Source organism: Rhineura floridana, chromosome 8 (assembly GCF_030035675.1).
Source record: "Rhineura floridana isolate rRhiFlo1 chromosome 8, rRhiFlo1.hap2, whole genome shotgun sequence".
NCBI lineage: Eukaryota > Metazoa > Chordata > Lepidosauria > Squamata > Rhineuridae > Rhineura > Rhineura floridana.
Window position 1 is genome coordinate 40,561,018 of NC_084487.1, and position 17,116 is coordinate 40,578,133.

The window sequence follows — 17,116 nt, forward strand, 5'->3', positions numbered from 1 at the left end:
ACAGAGCCAATTATTGGGAGCAATCAGCCAATCTTCCTAACAAAAATAAGATATTTGACAACTTTGCCAGTTAATCTGTAAGAAACATTTGCAGTCATCTTGGCCCCTTTAACCCTCTTCTCTCTAATTTTACAACAATAAATTCCAAAGACAAATGTATAGTGTTATTCAAAAGGTAGTACAGTAGGGCCCCGCTTTACGGCGCTTTGCTTTACAGCGCTTCGCTAATGCGGCTGCCTCAATTAGACGCAATTAGACTAAAGCCCCACTCATACGGCGCTTGTTCCGCTTTTACGGTGGTTTTCAGGCATCACTCACCATTCTATTCAATGAGTTCCTCTTTTGAGCAGTTTTCACTTTTCAGCGGAGGTCCAGAACATAACCTGCCGTATGAGTGGGGCATGAGTGTACCATGTCAATAGATACTGGTAATTAGCACCATGCTCCTCACATAGCAGGCCCTGGGGAAATTGTTGTTTCCTATTACTTGTCATCGTTATTCCCATGCCATTAACATGTTTCTTCTTCGGCAGTGTGAGATTGAGAAATCTGGCTCATTAGGCAAGATTATCTCTATTCCAGGTTGCCCCGAAGGAGCTGAATTTAGCACTGATCAAGCAAGAGAAGAGAACAGAAGAGGTACAGAAACAGCCTTGGTCACCCTGTATGATGACCTCTGTCGGGAGAAAGACAGAGGGAGTGTAGCTCTGTTGGTTCTCCTTGATCTCTCAGCGGCTTTTGATACCATCGACCATGGTATCCTTCTGGGGCGACTTGCGGACTTAGGAGTTGGAGGCACTGCTTGGCAGGGGCTGTGCTCCTACCTCGAGAATCGTCTCCAGAAGGTGGTGCTTGGGGAGCATTGCTTGAGTCCCTGGGTACTCCAATATGGGGTCCCGCAGGGTTCAGTTCTGTCCCCCATGCTCTTTAATATCTATATGAAGCCGCTGGGTGAGGTCAGTAGGAGATTTGGAGTGCGTTTCCAGCAATATGCTGATGATACGCAGCTCTACTTCTCCTTCTCATCTTCTTCAGGTGAGGCTGTCAATGTACTAAACCGCTGCCTGGCCGCGATAATGGACTGGATGAGAGCTAATAAACTGAGACTCAATCCTGACAAGACTGAGATGCTGTTGGTGGGGGGGCTCTCTGCCCAGATGGTTGATGTCCGACCTACCCTAGATGGGGTTACACTTCCCCTAAAGGAGCAGGTACGTAGTTTGGGGGTCTTATTAGATCCGCTCCTGTCACTGGAGGCTCAGGTAGCCTTGGTGGCACGGAATGCGTTCTACCAGCTTTGGCTGGTAGCCCAACTACGACCCTATCTGGACAGGGAGAACCTCGCCACAGTTATCCATGCTCTGGTAACCTCTAGATTGGACTACTGTAATGCACTCTACGTAGGGTTACCTTTGAAGACGGTTCGGAAACTTCAGCTGGTGCAGAATGCTGCGGCCAGAGTTCTTACTTGGACTAAAAAATCTGACCATATAACACCTGTCCTGGCAAAACTGCACTGGCTACCAATATGTTTCCGGGCCAGATTCAAAGTGTTGGTTCTTACCTATAAAGCCCTTAACGGCATCGGACCGCAATACCTGATGGAACGCCTCTCCCGCTATGTACCTACCCGTTCGCTACGCTCGACGTCGAAGGCCCTTCTCCGGGTCCCAACTTATAGGGAGGCCCGGAGAGCAATAACTAGATCTAGGGCCTTCTCAGTGGTGGCCCCCGAATTATGGAATACCCTCCCTGACGAGATACGCCTGGCGCCTTCTTTGTTATCTTTTCGGCGCCAGGTAAAGACCTACCTCTTTGCCCAGGCATTTTAATTTTAATTGTAATTTTATTTTAACTTTGTCTTAACCTTGCTTTTAAAATGTTTTTATAGTTGTATTGTACCCACACTCATCTGTATTTAATGTGGTTTTATTCTGTTGTACACCGCCCTGAGAGCTTGTTGCTAAAGGGCGGTCTAAAAGTACAATAAATAAATAAAATAAAAAACCAGAAGATACTCTGCAGACATATTACTATAATTACACCATACCGGTCTACATCCAGGGCACAGGTATCTAGGGGTTGTCAGAGTGGATTAGACTAGTACTTTATCTATTCCCATAGGTAGAATTTTATGACTATATTTTAGAGGCATTGTTCTGCATTAGAGATGTACAATTTCCAGAAATTTTGAAGCCATGGAAAAAAACCATATTTTTTCAGGAAAAAAACAGAATTTTTTGGAAAAATTGAAAAATGCAATATTAGTACTTTTGCAGATTGAAAGTCACTTTGTTACTTCAGGAACATCAAATGTAATTATGTACAAGTTGGTTTGGCATAAAATTATCACATTTGGTATATTAAAAGTACATTTTATTCAAGCAATTATTACAAATTCAATTTACTTTTTAAAATGTTTACTTTTTTTTATAACAAACGGATCTACAAGCTCCTGAACTGTAAAGAACCTCTTTTGTTTTGCCAGTTTATGAGGAGCAGGCAAAAAACAAATTTAAAAAAAGCAGAAGAAACCATCAACATTAATAACCAAGAAAATTATTTATGTCTGCTAGTCCTCCACAGTGTCAAGCAGACATAAAGCATCAATTCCCATTAAAAGAACTGAGAAAAGGGGGGGGGCAAGATTCAACTGAACATTTTACTCATCATGCTAAAAATAAAACATTCCAGAATCCCAAACAAAAAAGGCTTTGGAAAAAACCCGTTTCCCCCCCGAATTCCCCCCCCCAGGCCTTCACATCTCTACTCTGCACCGCACACATGCATGCACCCACATGTCCGGCACACACCCTCTTCCCTGGCCCTAGAAGGTCCAATTTTTGCTGCCTTGGGGTGCAGACACCGAGGACTTTCAAGCATAAGGCTGTTGGCCTTTCCGAGTTACTCCTCTGTAGGCCACAACACTAGGCTACATTTGGCTTAGTGGATTACAAGTTTTAAATTTACTATACAGCAATTGTGAAGCTCATGCGGCCACTACAAGTGTGCCTTGTAACTGGATGCAGTAACAGAGTCAGGAACTGGAGGGATGAGATTGCTACAACACACACTACCCACTGGTCCTCCCTTGTAAACCTCCCTTGTGAGATGCCTCCTTTGCTGCTACAGACTGTCAGCAGCCATTTAATCTGGCTGCATCGTAGCAAGAGGTGAAACAGGGAAGGACCACAGCTCAGTTGGTATGCAGAAGAACCCAGGCTCATCCCCCAGCATTGCCAGATAGGGTTGTGAAAGAGTCTTGTCTGAAACACTGGAGAGCTACTGCCAGTCAGTGTCGGCAATACTAAGCTAGGTGGACCAATAACATAATGCAGTATAAAGCAACTTCCTATATAAGGAAGGGGGTAGATGAAGGAATTAAAATAAAGTTAACGCCAAATCTCATTGGCCACTAGAAAAAACTGGCTACCAAGCTTAGTGAAAATCTGTGGGTCTGTTAACATTCTTATTTTGATGAACAAATACTGTGGTAAGAGGCTGTTCTTGGAAAAATGCAGAAATTGTGGCAGATTGTGCGAAGGGTGCAAGCAATATGATTTTTTAAAAATTATATTTTTCAAGTAGGAACCAACAATAAAGCAAAACAGGAAAACATAATGATGCTTCTATAATGGTAAGACAACATAAGTTGCTATGCTGTGTTCTCTTTTCTCAAGCAGAGATGCGTATACCCAGAATGGAAAGGAAAATCGGTTTCCCTTTTCTTCCCCATCCTCCTAAGATTTGCTGTTCTTGTGCTCAGTCACCTGCCTGCCTCTCCAAGTATAATTCTCTAATTTTCAATATGAATGTAGTTGAATTCTATGTGAACAAAGCCTTAAGATTCATTTACAGTTGTCACTGGAACAAAAGCATGCAAACAGCTGCTCATCCCACTAATTTTACTAGAGCAGTTTATGGAGGTGTTTGAGCATAGATAATGTGCAAATCTATTAGTCATCATAATCTTTTCTTCAAGTTTCTTCAACTAGAAACAATTACAGAATGGAAAATAAATAACTGAAGCAAACTAACAGCCAAAAGTGGGGGAGACTTTCTGATTTCCTTGTTTGTTCATTTCCTCAGATTGAGAAAGCACCATTATTGCGCTGGAATAAGAGAGAAAGAGCAGTATTACTCAAAGAGCAGATCCACAAGCCTCTCCAGTTTAATATTTTGTGGAAGAGTGTAAAAATGTTTTACTGCGGCACAGCATAAAATATGACATTAACACAGATGGGAAATGATACACTAGTTCAAATGTTTTATAGCAAAGATGCAAGCTTGGTTCTAGTATATCAAGCTAGCAGCCCAATCCTATAAAATTTACTCACAGGTAGGTTCTACTGAATTCATTGTAACTTACTTCTGAGTAAACATGCACATATAGGGCTGCTAATGTTATCAAATGTTAACTGGACTCAGTTCCAGATCTCAAATCTAAGATGACCAAGGGATGCACCTTCTATTAACAGGAGCTAAAGCTTAGAATAGCCAAAGGGACAAACTGTTGTTTGTGGCAAAGACTGGAACACTCAGGAACTCTGACTGGAAATTCCTGCATGCAGGAGATTACAGTGGGGCTATATTTAAAATTTAAATTCAGCACCTTAAGCAAGTCCTGCTTGCAGCAGGGATTGGCTGTATTCATACCAGGTGTGGAGCAGCTGAGCGGGACATAGGGAAAATGGCTCTACAGGCCAAATTGGGCCTCTTCTGATCCATGCTTGTACAGCTTTTCTTGGGTCTAGCAGAAGCATTTCAAGGTTATTGTAGTTGCTCCTCTTGTCTTGAAGGGTCACAGCTAGGATAGAACTGCCCTGCTATAGAATGGAGGTGGACAAACGTGAAGCTTGCCAGATCTATTTTTTTTTAAACTAGAACCCTGAGATCCACCAATCAGAACCTACTGCAAAATACATAGTTAGAATTAGAGAACAAAGTACTTCTGAGTACATTCTGAATATCTGGGAATTTGTTTTAGCTACCAGAACTAAACTGAGCTCACAGTCCTTTCACACAAAAATCCATTACTGATTACCACAAGTTTTCACTTCAGCAGCCTAATATAGGTGGAAAAATCTTTTTGTTGTTGCTATTGTTAAACAACTGGGAGTCAGAAACCCTTATGAGTGACTGAAAATCATCCAAAGATCTACCAGTAGATTCTGATTAACTTTCTGCCCACCCTTACTCTAGAATAAAAGTATGGTAGTGAGAAGGAAAAATTGGCAGGTATTAAAAGGTGGATGGATTTTGCAGAAGTAACACAGGCAGCTTACTCTGGAATTGTCTTGTTAGATGTTGGCTATTGTTGAAAATAATGTAAACAGACTACTGATTCAAGGAACTTGTTTACTGGCAACCTGAAAGCATCTTGACTGACCATATTACTTATCGATTTAATGCCATTCATGTACATGGCACTTTACAAAGAACAGGTATGTCAGGTCCCCACCCCAAGGGGCTTTCAGTCTGAAAACAGACACAGAGAAACAACAGAGAGGGAGTGATAAGATTAAGCAAATAAAGAATATGTGATATTTCAATTACATGCACTTTGGCCTGTTTACAAACAGGTATTGGTCATTCTAACAGTTTCCTGTAAAGAAAGCCACATATGTCAGCAATTTAGGGTTGCCAGGTCTTGGGTTTTCACCTGGAGATTCCAGTTTTTGGGGGTCCTCCCCAGGTAAGGTAATGTCCGGACTCTTAGCTTTCATTTTTTTAAAAATTACATTTCTAGGTGGTCTGGTTCAAAAGATATAAATGCCTCTTTACGAGAGGGAGTGGTCCCGGGCTGTCTGAAAGAGGCAGTGGTGAGACCACTCCTGAAAAAGACTTCCTTGGACCCAGACAATTTTAACAGCTACAGGCCAGTGGCGAATGTTCCATTCCTGGGCAAGGTCTTAGAACGAGTGGTTGCTGGCCAGCTCCAGGCGCTATTGGATGAAACCGATTATCTAGATCCATTTCAATCGGGTTTTAGGCCCGGTTTTGGCACTGAGACAGCCTTGGTCGCCCTGTACGATGACCTATGTCGGGAGAGAGACAGAGGGAGTGTAACTCTGTTGATTCTCCTTGATCTCTCAGCGGCTTTTGATACCATTGACCATGGTATCCTTCTGGAGAGGCTCACGGAGTTGGGAGTTGGAGGTACTGCTTGGCAGTGGTTCCGCTCCTACTTGGCGGGTCGTCTCCAGAAGGTAGTGCTTGGGGAACATTGCTCAACACCGTGGGTTCTCCAATATGGGGTCCCGCAGGGGTCAGTCTTGTCCCCCTTGCTTTTCAATATCTACATGAAGCCCTTGGGAGAGGTCATCAGGAGTTTTGGAGTCTGTTGTCATCAGTATGCTGATGACACGCAGCTCTACTTCTCCTTTTCATCTTCTTCAGGTGAGGCTGTTGATGTGCTGAACCGTTGCCTGGCCGCGACAATGGACTGGATGAGAGTTAACAAACTGAAGCTCAATGCAGACAAGACTGAGATGCTGTTGGTGGACGGGTTCTCTGATCGGATGGTGGATATATACCCTGTCCTGGACGGGGTTACACTCCCCCTAAAGGACCGGGTTCGTAGTCTGGGAGTCTTTTTAGACTCTTCCCTCTCACTTAAGGCTCAAGTAGCCTCGGTGGTTAGGAATGCGTTCTACCAACTTCGGTTGGTGGCCCAGCTACGTCCCTATTTGAGTAAAGAGGACCTTACAGCAGTGGTACATGCTCTGGTAACCTCACGTTTGGATTACTGTAATGCACTTTACATAGGGCTACCTTTGAAGACAGTTCAGAAGCTACAGCTAGTGCAAAATGCGGCGGCCAGATTGCTGACAAGGACCAAGCGGTCCGAGCATATAACACCTGTTCTGGCCCACTTGCACTGGTTGCCAATATGTTTCCGGGCCAGATTCAAAGTGTTGGTATTGACCTATAAAGCCTTATACGGTGTGGGACCACGATACCTTGCGGAACGCCTCTTCTGATATGAACCGGCCCGTACATTACGTTCTGCTACGAAGGCCCTCATCCGGGTTCCAACTCACAGGGAGGCCCGGAGGGTAGTGACGAGATCTAGGGCCTTCTCAGTGGTGGCCCCTGAACTATGGAACAGTCTCCCCGAGGAAGTACGCCTGGCGCCGACTCTGCTCTCTTTTCGGCGCCAGGTCAAAACCTTCCTATTCTCTGAAGCATTTTAAGTTAAATTGATATACTTTTAAAAATGTTATTGTATTGGATTTTTGATTGTATTATTTAGTATTATTTTGTTATTTATTGTATTTTTATGCTATTTTATGTTTACCGCCCAGAGAGCTATTGCTAGTCGGGCGGTATATAAATCTAATAAATAAAATAAAATAAAATAAAATAAATGTCAGGGCCCCCAGACAACTTCTGTTAGTACTGGCTCCTATAATCCCTGCCCCTTCAGGTTTTTAGCCAATAAGTGAAGTCAGGGTTGTGACTGACATGATTTTTTTGACCCTTAAGCAATAGCTACACCCAGTTTCCTTTTCCTGCTTGTCTCACATCATGAATTCAGTAAATATATAGCTTTCACCAGCATAAAGAGTACTTTCTCTGTATACAATTGGGACTTGCTTCTGAGTAAACAGGCTTTTTTTGATTACTTGAAAAAATGGCATATTATACATTTTATCTTTCAAACAATTTTTGAACAGAAATTTTAAAAAGTATACATGCTGCAGTGTTATACTTTTCTAGTCAAGGAGTCAAACAAGTTTAAATTTTAAATTTGGGAAGTGTACAGTTCCCACCACCCTTAACAAACTACAGTTCCCAAGATTCTGTGGTGGGATTCATGTTCTTCAAGGGAGATGGTGAGTGTGAGAGCCCAGAAAGATGGCGGCTGGTGCTCAAGAGTGCAGTCATCCGAGGTCCTGGATACCCCTCACATTTTTGGGAGCCAGGTCCCAGCAGGGTCCCTATGTCTCCAGCATCCTACAAGCCAATCGGAAAGAAAGGGGAGTGTGCTGGCCACTGGGAAGAGTCCCAGTGAGTGTCAATTGCAAGCCAGCCTCTATGAGTTCCTACTTCCACAAGGCAAGGCAAGTTGTGGAGAGTGAGAATTCTGTAATGGCAGAAGGAGAGAGAGTGAATCCTGAGGATAGCATCCCATCTACATCCTCAAGCAGTTTGGTAGCCGCAGGAGACAAACGTGTAGACACTGAATCCAGTTACTCAAGCTCTTGACAGTGGGCTCATCCACACAGGAGCCTAACTTGGTGCTAAAGACACTGCTTTTACCAGCGTAATAGATTTTCAAGCTCCACTTCTTCCTCAATGGTAGCTTCCAATCCCCTGTTTTCCATTCGCAGAAGTAGGATGCAGTTGTGAGGCCTCAAGGCTGAAGCCCCAAGAGCATCTCAGCGTGTAATTGATAAGAAACAATGGAACTGACTAGACCCCCTCCCCTTCTCGCTGGGGGAGAAAGAGGGATTAGATACTCTGGAAATGGAGCCCATTCCTTGCAAATAATAAACTCACTTGATAATAACGTGGGGACAGGGATGGAAGTTTTTTTTTTTTAAGTGGCTGCCGCTGTGAGTGATTTAGACTTTAATTCCCCCCCCAGACGTTCTGTCTCCACCCCCCACCCCTTTCTTGTCCGGCTTACTTTGAGAACGAAAGAGCGGGGGAAGTTGCTCTTCAGCCGAGAGGATATGAAATCAATGAAGGGAGGAGAAGGGAGTGGGTGTGGAGAGGGGAACAATTAACACATCCACCTATCAGGCGCCAGGTGAAAACCTTTTTATATTCCCAGGCATTTTAAAGTGTATTTTAAACAGCATTTCCGTATTTTGGATGTTGTTTGGTTCGTTATTGTTTGTTTGTTTATTATTTATTGTATTTATATATTGTGCTTGTTTTTATCTTTTTGTACACCGCCCAGAGAGCCTTCGGGCTTAGGGCGGTATATAAATTAAACTAAATAAATAAATAAATAATAAATCTGCCCTAGTATGCTGTGCATTCATTAGTGAATTGAAAAGAACAATTTTAAAAGATACTTTTTTAAACAGGGCTTAGGGCACATGATTTGCATGCAAAGGTTCAAAATTCAATCTCTGGAAGAGACTATTGCCTAGAATCCTGGAGAACCAATCCTAGTCCATGTCATCAGTGCTGAGCTACATGGTATAAAGGGCCACAGTGACTCCAAAATTTATTTATGAATTTTATTTAATGCTTTATTGTAAAAAAACTCAAAGCGGTTTATAGAAGGAATTAAAACAATAACATTGGTGGAAATTGATCACACACCAAAACAAGATGTGCTGGTAATCATGGGGGATTGGAATGCAAAAGCAGGGAACAGAGAAGAACTAGGAATTGTGGGGAAATGGGGCTTAGGAGATAGAAATGAAGCAGGATAAAGACTTTGTGAATTCTGTGAAGCCAATGATTTGTTTCTTGCGAACACATTTTTGGGGCAACCACAAAGACTACTGTACACGTGGACATCACCAAATGGTCAATATAGGAATCAAATTGTTTAATGATTGGTAGCAGAAGATGGAGAAGTTCCGTATTTTCTGCAAAAACAAGACCAGGAGCAGACTACGGTACAGATCATGAACTGGTCATATCGAAAATCAGAGTAAAGCTAAAGAAGACCAACAAAGCAATCATAATGCCAAAAATACAATTTAAATAACATCCCAGAAGAATATAAAGATCAAATAAGGAACAGATTTGAGGCTTTAAACTTAGTTGACAGAGAACCAGAAGAACTATGGAATGAAGTCAGAGACATTATCAGAGAGGAAGGCAAAAAGACAATACCTCTAGTTAAAGAGAAAGACTTCAATGGATGATGGAAGAAATTCTTAAAATGGTTCAAGAGAGAAGGAAAGCAAAAGCAAGAGAAGATAGAAACACAGTCAGAACCCTAAATGCAACAATACAGCAACTAGTAAGCAGGAACAAAGAGAACTATAACAATAGTTGTACAGAAATAGAAGAAGACAACAAAAAGGGTAGAACAAGAGCCCTATTCCAAAAGATTAGAGAAATTAAAGGGAAATTCAAACCAAGTGTAAGGATGTTGAATAATCAACAGTGGAACACAATGATTGACCGAGATGAAATAAAAGGAATATGGAAGCAATACACTGAAGAACTATATAAAAGAGATGCAAGGATGACAGATTCATTCATAGAGGAACCATATGATGAAGAACCAGAAATTTTAGAATGTGAGGTGAAAGCTGCTCTTAAAATACTTGGAAGAAACAAATCATCAGGAACAGATGGCATACCAATAGAGTTGCTACAAGCTACTAAGACTGAATCTGTCCAAATTTTGACAAAAATTTGTCAACAAATATGGAAAAGAAAATAATGGTCCACAGACTGGAAGCATTCCATATACATCCCAATTCCAAAGAAAGGGAATCCCAGAGGACGCAGTAATTTTATTTATTTATCTATTATTTGATTTATATCCCGCCCTTCCTCCCAACAGGAGCCCAGGGCGGCAAACAGAAGCGCTAAAAACACTTTAAAACATCATAAAAACAGACCTTAAAATACATTAAAATAAAATGTTAAAAACATTTTTTTAAAAAGCTTTAAAAACATCTTTAACAAAGGGTTAAAAACATTATTAAAAACATATTAAGAGGCAATTCTAACACAGACACAGACTGGGATAGGTCTCAACTTAAAAGGCTTGTTGAAAGAGGAAAGTCTTCAAAAGGCGCCGAAAAGATAGCAGACTAATATTCAAGGGGATGGAATTCCACAGGGTAGGTGCTGCCACACTAAAGGACCGTTTCCTATATTGTGCAGAACGAACCTCCTGATAAGATGGTATCTGCAGGAGGCCCTCACCTGCAGAGCACAGTGATTGATTGGGTATATAAGGGGTAAGACGGTCTTTCAGGTATCCTGTTCTTGAGCTATATAGGGCTTTGTACACCAAAACTAGAACCTTGAACTTGGCCCGGTATCAAACTATTGCCTTAATATCCCATACAAGTAAAGGAATGCTCAAGATTCTACAACAAAGGCTCTTACCATATATGGAGCAAGAAATGCCAGATGTCCACGCTGGATTTAGAAAGGGAAGAGGTACCAGAGATCATATCGCATACGTTGGATAATGGAACGGACCAAGGAATTTCAGAAGGAAATGACCCTGTGCTTTATAGATTACAGCAAAGCCTTTGATTGTGTAGATCATGAAAAGCTATGGAATGTTTTAAAAGTAATGGGGTGCCACAGCATCTGACTGTCCTGATGCACAACCTATACTCTGCACAAGAGGCTACTGTAAGGACAGAATATGGAGAAACCGATTGGTTCCCAATCGGAAAGGGTTTGAGACGGGTATATTTAATCACCCTGTTTGTTTAATCTATATTCAGAACATATCACAGGGAAAGCGGGATTGGACCAAGATGAAGGGGGTGTGAAAATTGGAGGGAGAAATATCAATAATTTAAGATAAGCAGACAATACCATACTACTAGCAAAAACCAGTAATGATTTGAAACGAATGCCGATGAAAGTTAAAGAGGAAAGCACAAAAGCAGGACTACACAGCACACAATGACAGTCTCTTCAGAACCTAAACTGAAAAAGTTCTGGGTATTAATGGTATCCTTCAAGCATTACTGTTACGTACATTGTGATTTCAAAGGCGTTGTTAACATGTGGACATAACAGCCACATATATAGAGCAATGCTGGAAATAGAATGTAATACAAAGTTTTAAAAAGGGATTTGGAGGGATCCTGGAAATTACAGGCTGGTTAGTTTAACTTCTCTCCCTGGAAAACTGGTGGAAAGTATTGTTAAAGATAAAATAAGCAAGCAAATAGAAGAACAAACCTTGTTGAAGCAGAACCAGCATGTCTTCTGCAACGACAAGTCCTATCTCACTAACCTGTTAAAAGTTATTTGAGAATGTCAACAAGCATATATATACAGCTGATTCAGTTGATATAGTGTTCTTGTACTGTCAAAAAGCTTTCGACAAAGTACCTTGCCAAAGCCTCCTGAGTAAATGGACAGTTCTCCCACTGGAGGGATGTAGAAAGTGAAGCCCCCTAACGATCAGCATTAGAACATGTGCTTTTTAATTTGTTATTAAATGATCAAGAGTTAGGGGTGAGCAGTGAAGTGGTCAGGTTTGCTGATGATCCTAAATTGTTCAGGGTGGTTAAAACAAAAAAGCAACGGGAAGAGCTCCAAAAGGACCTCTCCAGACTGAATGAATGAGCAGTACAATGGCAAATGCAATTCAGTTCAAACAAGTATAAAGGTTGGGGCAAAAAAATCTTAATTTCACATACTGTATACGTTAAGGGGGTCTGAACTGGCAGTGACTGACCAAGAACAAGACCTTTGAGTCATTGTGGATAGGTCAATAAAGATGTTAACCCAGTGTGCGGCAGCTGTGAAAAAGGCAAATTCCATGCCACGGATCACTAAGAAAGGAACTGAAGATACAACAGCTGATACAATAATGCTGATATACAAATCTATACTGTGACTGCATTTGCAATACTATTTACAGTTCTGGTCATCTCTCCTCAAAAAAGAGTTGGAAAAGCCTCAAAAAAAAGGGCACCTAGAATGATCAAAGGGATAGAGCAACTCCCCTGTGAAGAAAGGTTGCAGCATTTGAGGCTTTTTGGCTTAGAGAGAAGGCAAATAAGAAGTGACATGACAGAAGTGTATAAAGTTCATAACACTAGACTCGTGGACATTCAAATGAAGCTGAAAAATGGAAGATTCAGGACAGACAAGAGAAAGTACTACTTCACACAGCACAGTTTAACTATGGAATTTGCTCCCCCAATAGGTAGTGATGACCACCAACTTGGATGACTTTAAAAGATTAGATAAATTCATGACGGATAAGGCCACCAAGAGCTAGTAACCCTGATGGATATATTCTATCCCCAAAGTCACAGGCAGTATGCTTCAGAAAACCAGTTGGCGGAAGCCACAGGAGGAGAGAGTGCTCTTGCATTCAGGTCCTGCTTGTGGGCTTCCCATGGGCATTGGTTGGCCACTGTGAGAAAAGGATGCTGGACTAGATGGACCATTGGCCTGATCCAGCAGGCTCTTATGTTGCATGCTGCCACATAATAGCATTTCAAAAAGCAGCTGTCCTCAAATGTAGTCCTCCTTAAGTCAAGGAAAACAGTCTTTTGTTCTCCATCATGCTGGGGGGCACTCATAGCCTCTATGTCAGGGATAGGGCACCTGTGGTCCTCCAGAGCTGCAACTCTTATCATCCCTCACCATTGGCTATGCTGGCTGGGGCTAATATGAGTTGGGAGTCCAACAGCATCCAAAGGGCCAAAAGGTCCCCCATTCATGATCTAACACATAACACACTCCCATCCATTCTTTATTCTCTGTCTCACACACACATGTGCAACAGATCCACCCTATTACTGTTCATCAAGGTGGGCATCTGTCATACTTTACAGAGGGCAGTCCTCTATTTGAAAGGCTGCCAGGACAGTCCTCTATTTAAAAGGCTATTTGGTCCAACTCTAGTTTAATGATAAATATCCATAACGAGGATGGACAGGGGCATTGAAGTTAAAGCTGGACAGCAGACCAAGCATGCACCCAGGTCACCTAGTTGTAGTCTTCTCCACTATGGTATTGTATTTCAATATAAAGTATACTAATTATTTTGAGACATGCATAGATACATATAAATTAACATGTGCAAATGTTGTGCAAATCTGCATGCTCTTTTTTGGTAACACATCTCATCCTTTTTGGTGATGTGCAAATAGCCACCCTTCTGCTTATTCATTCCTTTCCTAGTTACCTTCACACCTTGAATCACCCTCCTGTATGTACACAGAGGAGTAAACCATCAGAAAAGTGCTAGTATAAACATCCTCCAGTTCTGAGTACCAACAATGGTGAACCCCAGCTCAGATAAAGCACTGAGAGAACACTTAATTGGAAGGAGGCTCTAACATTAAGAACATAAGAAGAGCCTGCTGAACCAGTACCCCATCTGGTCCAGCATCCTGTTCTCACAGTGGCCAATCAGATGCCCAAGAGAAGCCTGCAAGCAGGACCTGAGTGCAAGGTACTCTCTCCTTCTGCGGTTTCCAGCAACCAGTTTTCAGAAGCATACTGCCTCTATGGTGGCAGAGCATAGCCATTATGGCTAGTTGCCATGGACAGCCTTATCTTCCATGAATGTATCTAATCCTTTTTTAAAGCCATCCAAGTTGGTGGTCATCACCGCCTCTTGCAGGCGCAATTTCCATAGTTTAACTATGTACTGTTTATTTTGTCTGTCTGTCCTGAATCCTCTAACATTCAGCTTCATTGGATGTCCACAAGTTCTAGTGTTATAGGAGAGAGAAAAAAACTTTTCTCTATCCATTTTCTCCATACCATGCATAATTTTATACACATCTATCATGTCACCTCCAACTCCCCTTGTTTCTAAACTAAAAAGCCCCAAATGCTACAACCTTTCCTCATAGGGGAGTCGCATTCTTTTACTTAACTGAGTGAAGCACCGTATTCCTGAGAGTTGTTACGTTATGCCCTCTTCTTCTTTCCCCAATCCCGGCTCTATTTACTAGCCCAATGAAGAGCTAGTCACAAATTGGATTAGAGCGGAACTCACCGTTTTCTCCCTTCTGACATCTCCTAACTGCTCAAGACTCCTTTGAGAATCGTAACGACAGAGACCTATTCCGCACCACCACAAGCTACCGTTTACTATATGAGGAAGTCTTATGAGCAAAAAGAAGCACCACTAACAAACGCTTTGTATTCACGTACATAAGAACGGGCGACGCAATACTATGCATATTTACTAGGCAAGTTCCACTGTACTCAGTCCTAGCCTTACTCCTAAAACTACAATTCTGTACTCACCTGTTTAGATGTAAGCCTCATTTATTAAAACATGGGAGACTTACTTCTGAGTAAGACATGGCTAGGTGCGCTAAATTAGTCTGGCAGGTTTTAGCAATTATTAACTTGTTTTCCCGAACTATGGAATGGTCTTTCCGATGAGGTGCGCCTGGCGCCGACGCTGCTATCTTTTCGGCGCCAGGTGAAAACCTTTTTATATTCCCAGGCATTTTAATGCATATTATTATATGTATTGTTGTATTTTGTTACTGTTTGATTATTTTTGTTTACCTTTGTTGGTTTGATTCTATTGTTTTATTGTATTTATATATTCCTGATTGCTTTATTTTATGTACACCCCCCAGAGAGCCCTTGGGCTTAGGGCGGTATATAAATTAAATTAAATAAATAAATAAATAAATAAAATTTTCCAAATCCTTTTCTCTTCACGCCCAAGTTTCAAGAAAAATCACAGCTCGGGAGTCCTAGCGCAGCCGCTCGCTAAAGTTTTAGGCATAAGGTTTGCGCTTCATTTGCAGAAACCAAACTAACACCTGGCAATCGATGCACTCGGCGGTCGGCTTCAGGTTACCCGTTCCTCTCTTAATAAGTCAAGCAGAGGCGCTCGGCTGTTTCTCCTTAGCCTTTTCCCACGCTAAGATTGTGATAGCGGCGAGGCAGACTGAATGTGCCGCTCCTATATCTCCTTCCGCTGCGGGGTGAACAGTCCGTTTGCGGGGGGAGGTTGTTCTGTTTCTATATTTCGTCGACGCCGCATCTATAGATTTCTCAGTCCGGTTTCAGAGGCTGAAGCCCGCCTGGGGTGAGAGCGTGAAGTACGAGGGACCACGGCAGTCAACGGCCGGGGCCAGTTCAAACTCAGTCGGCGGGAAAGTGGTCGCGTGGGATCCTCACCCCACCGCTTGAGGGGCGGGTGCGCATGCGCAATGGGTGTAACGTTTGGGCAGCCCGGGGTGAGCCGGGTTTGCCGATAGAGAGCATTCGTGTGTTGCTGGACCGGGTGTAATAGAGAAACGGGCATTAACTGCAGGTGAGGAAGCGGCTGCTTACAGGGTTGCCTGCTGTTCTCAGTTCGGGGCTTAGACGCTGCTGCTTGCAATAATAATAATCAAGACACCGTCCTATGACGGGAGCAATCGAAACGGTTCCCCCCTTCAAATTGGCTGTCTCTGCAATCAGCTGAGCATGTTGGAGGGCTTTGATTTCCCAAAATAAAAGGGATGGCAGCTTTTGCGGTGACTTGTATGAAACCAAAATATTCTTCGCTCATGGGCTCTTGGTGGGCTTTATGGAATATTGATTTAAGGCCCATGGCTAAAAAGATGCCCATTGTGAAGGGAATCAGGCATGTCAGTGTTGGCTGAAGGAAAAATGTGTGTATTGACTTGGCCAAAAGGAAACAGTTGTGCAGGGGTTGGGCTCTGGATCCGTTCTTCAAGAACACAGAGATGCTGTGGGTCTTGCCCAGGAGTGTTGTATGGGGCTACAGTGCTCTGTAAAGGCGTGGGTGTTTGCTGTATCTCGAAGGGTGTCATGTAATGAAATACGAGACATCTGGTGGCCCTAATATACAGCCATTTGTTTTCTAATCCCAGATGAATGAACAAATATCACTGTTGGGAATCACTAGCAAAGCTTTCCTTTTCTGATCATATACAGTACATGTTTCCAGAAGAGTCAAATCACAGGAAGACAAGTCCCCTTGTGGCACAGCTGTGGTTGTGGATGCCTTCCTTCACATGAATATATAACTCATGCCTGTGGATACTGCCCTTTACTTCTTTAATCCTCTATAAAAGGATTAAATTGCTGGAGTTGTAACATAACAATTAGATGACTATTTGTAATAAATGAGAGGCACTGATCACAGACACTGTTTCTTACAGGCCTTGCATCATAATTTGATACCTCTTTTCTCAAAATTAAATCCCACTGTGTTCAAGGGAACTTTGGAATCTCTTTTGGTGCAGTTGCATAAGAGCGCCCACACTCTGACATAGTCAGAACATAGTGCTCATTGCCAGGTGGCACAAGCACCTCCACAGTAAACAGTGCTTCAGATGTCCTGGAAGCACTGTTTACTGCAGATGCATCTGCTCAACTGTATGAGAGGATGGCACAGAGAGAGAGAGAGAGACCAAGCACAGAGTGGTGGCTGCTGCCCTTTATCTGCCTGCTCAAGTGAACAGGGCTCAAAGCTTTAGATTGCTATAGCAAG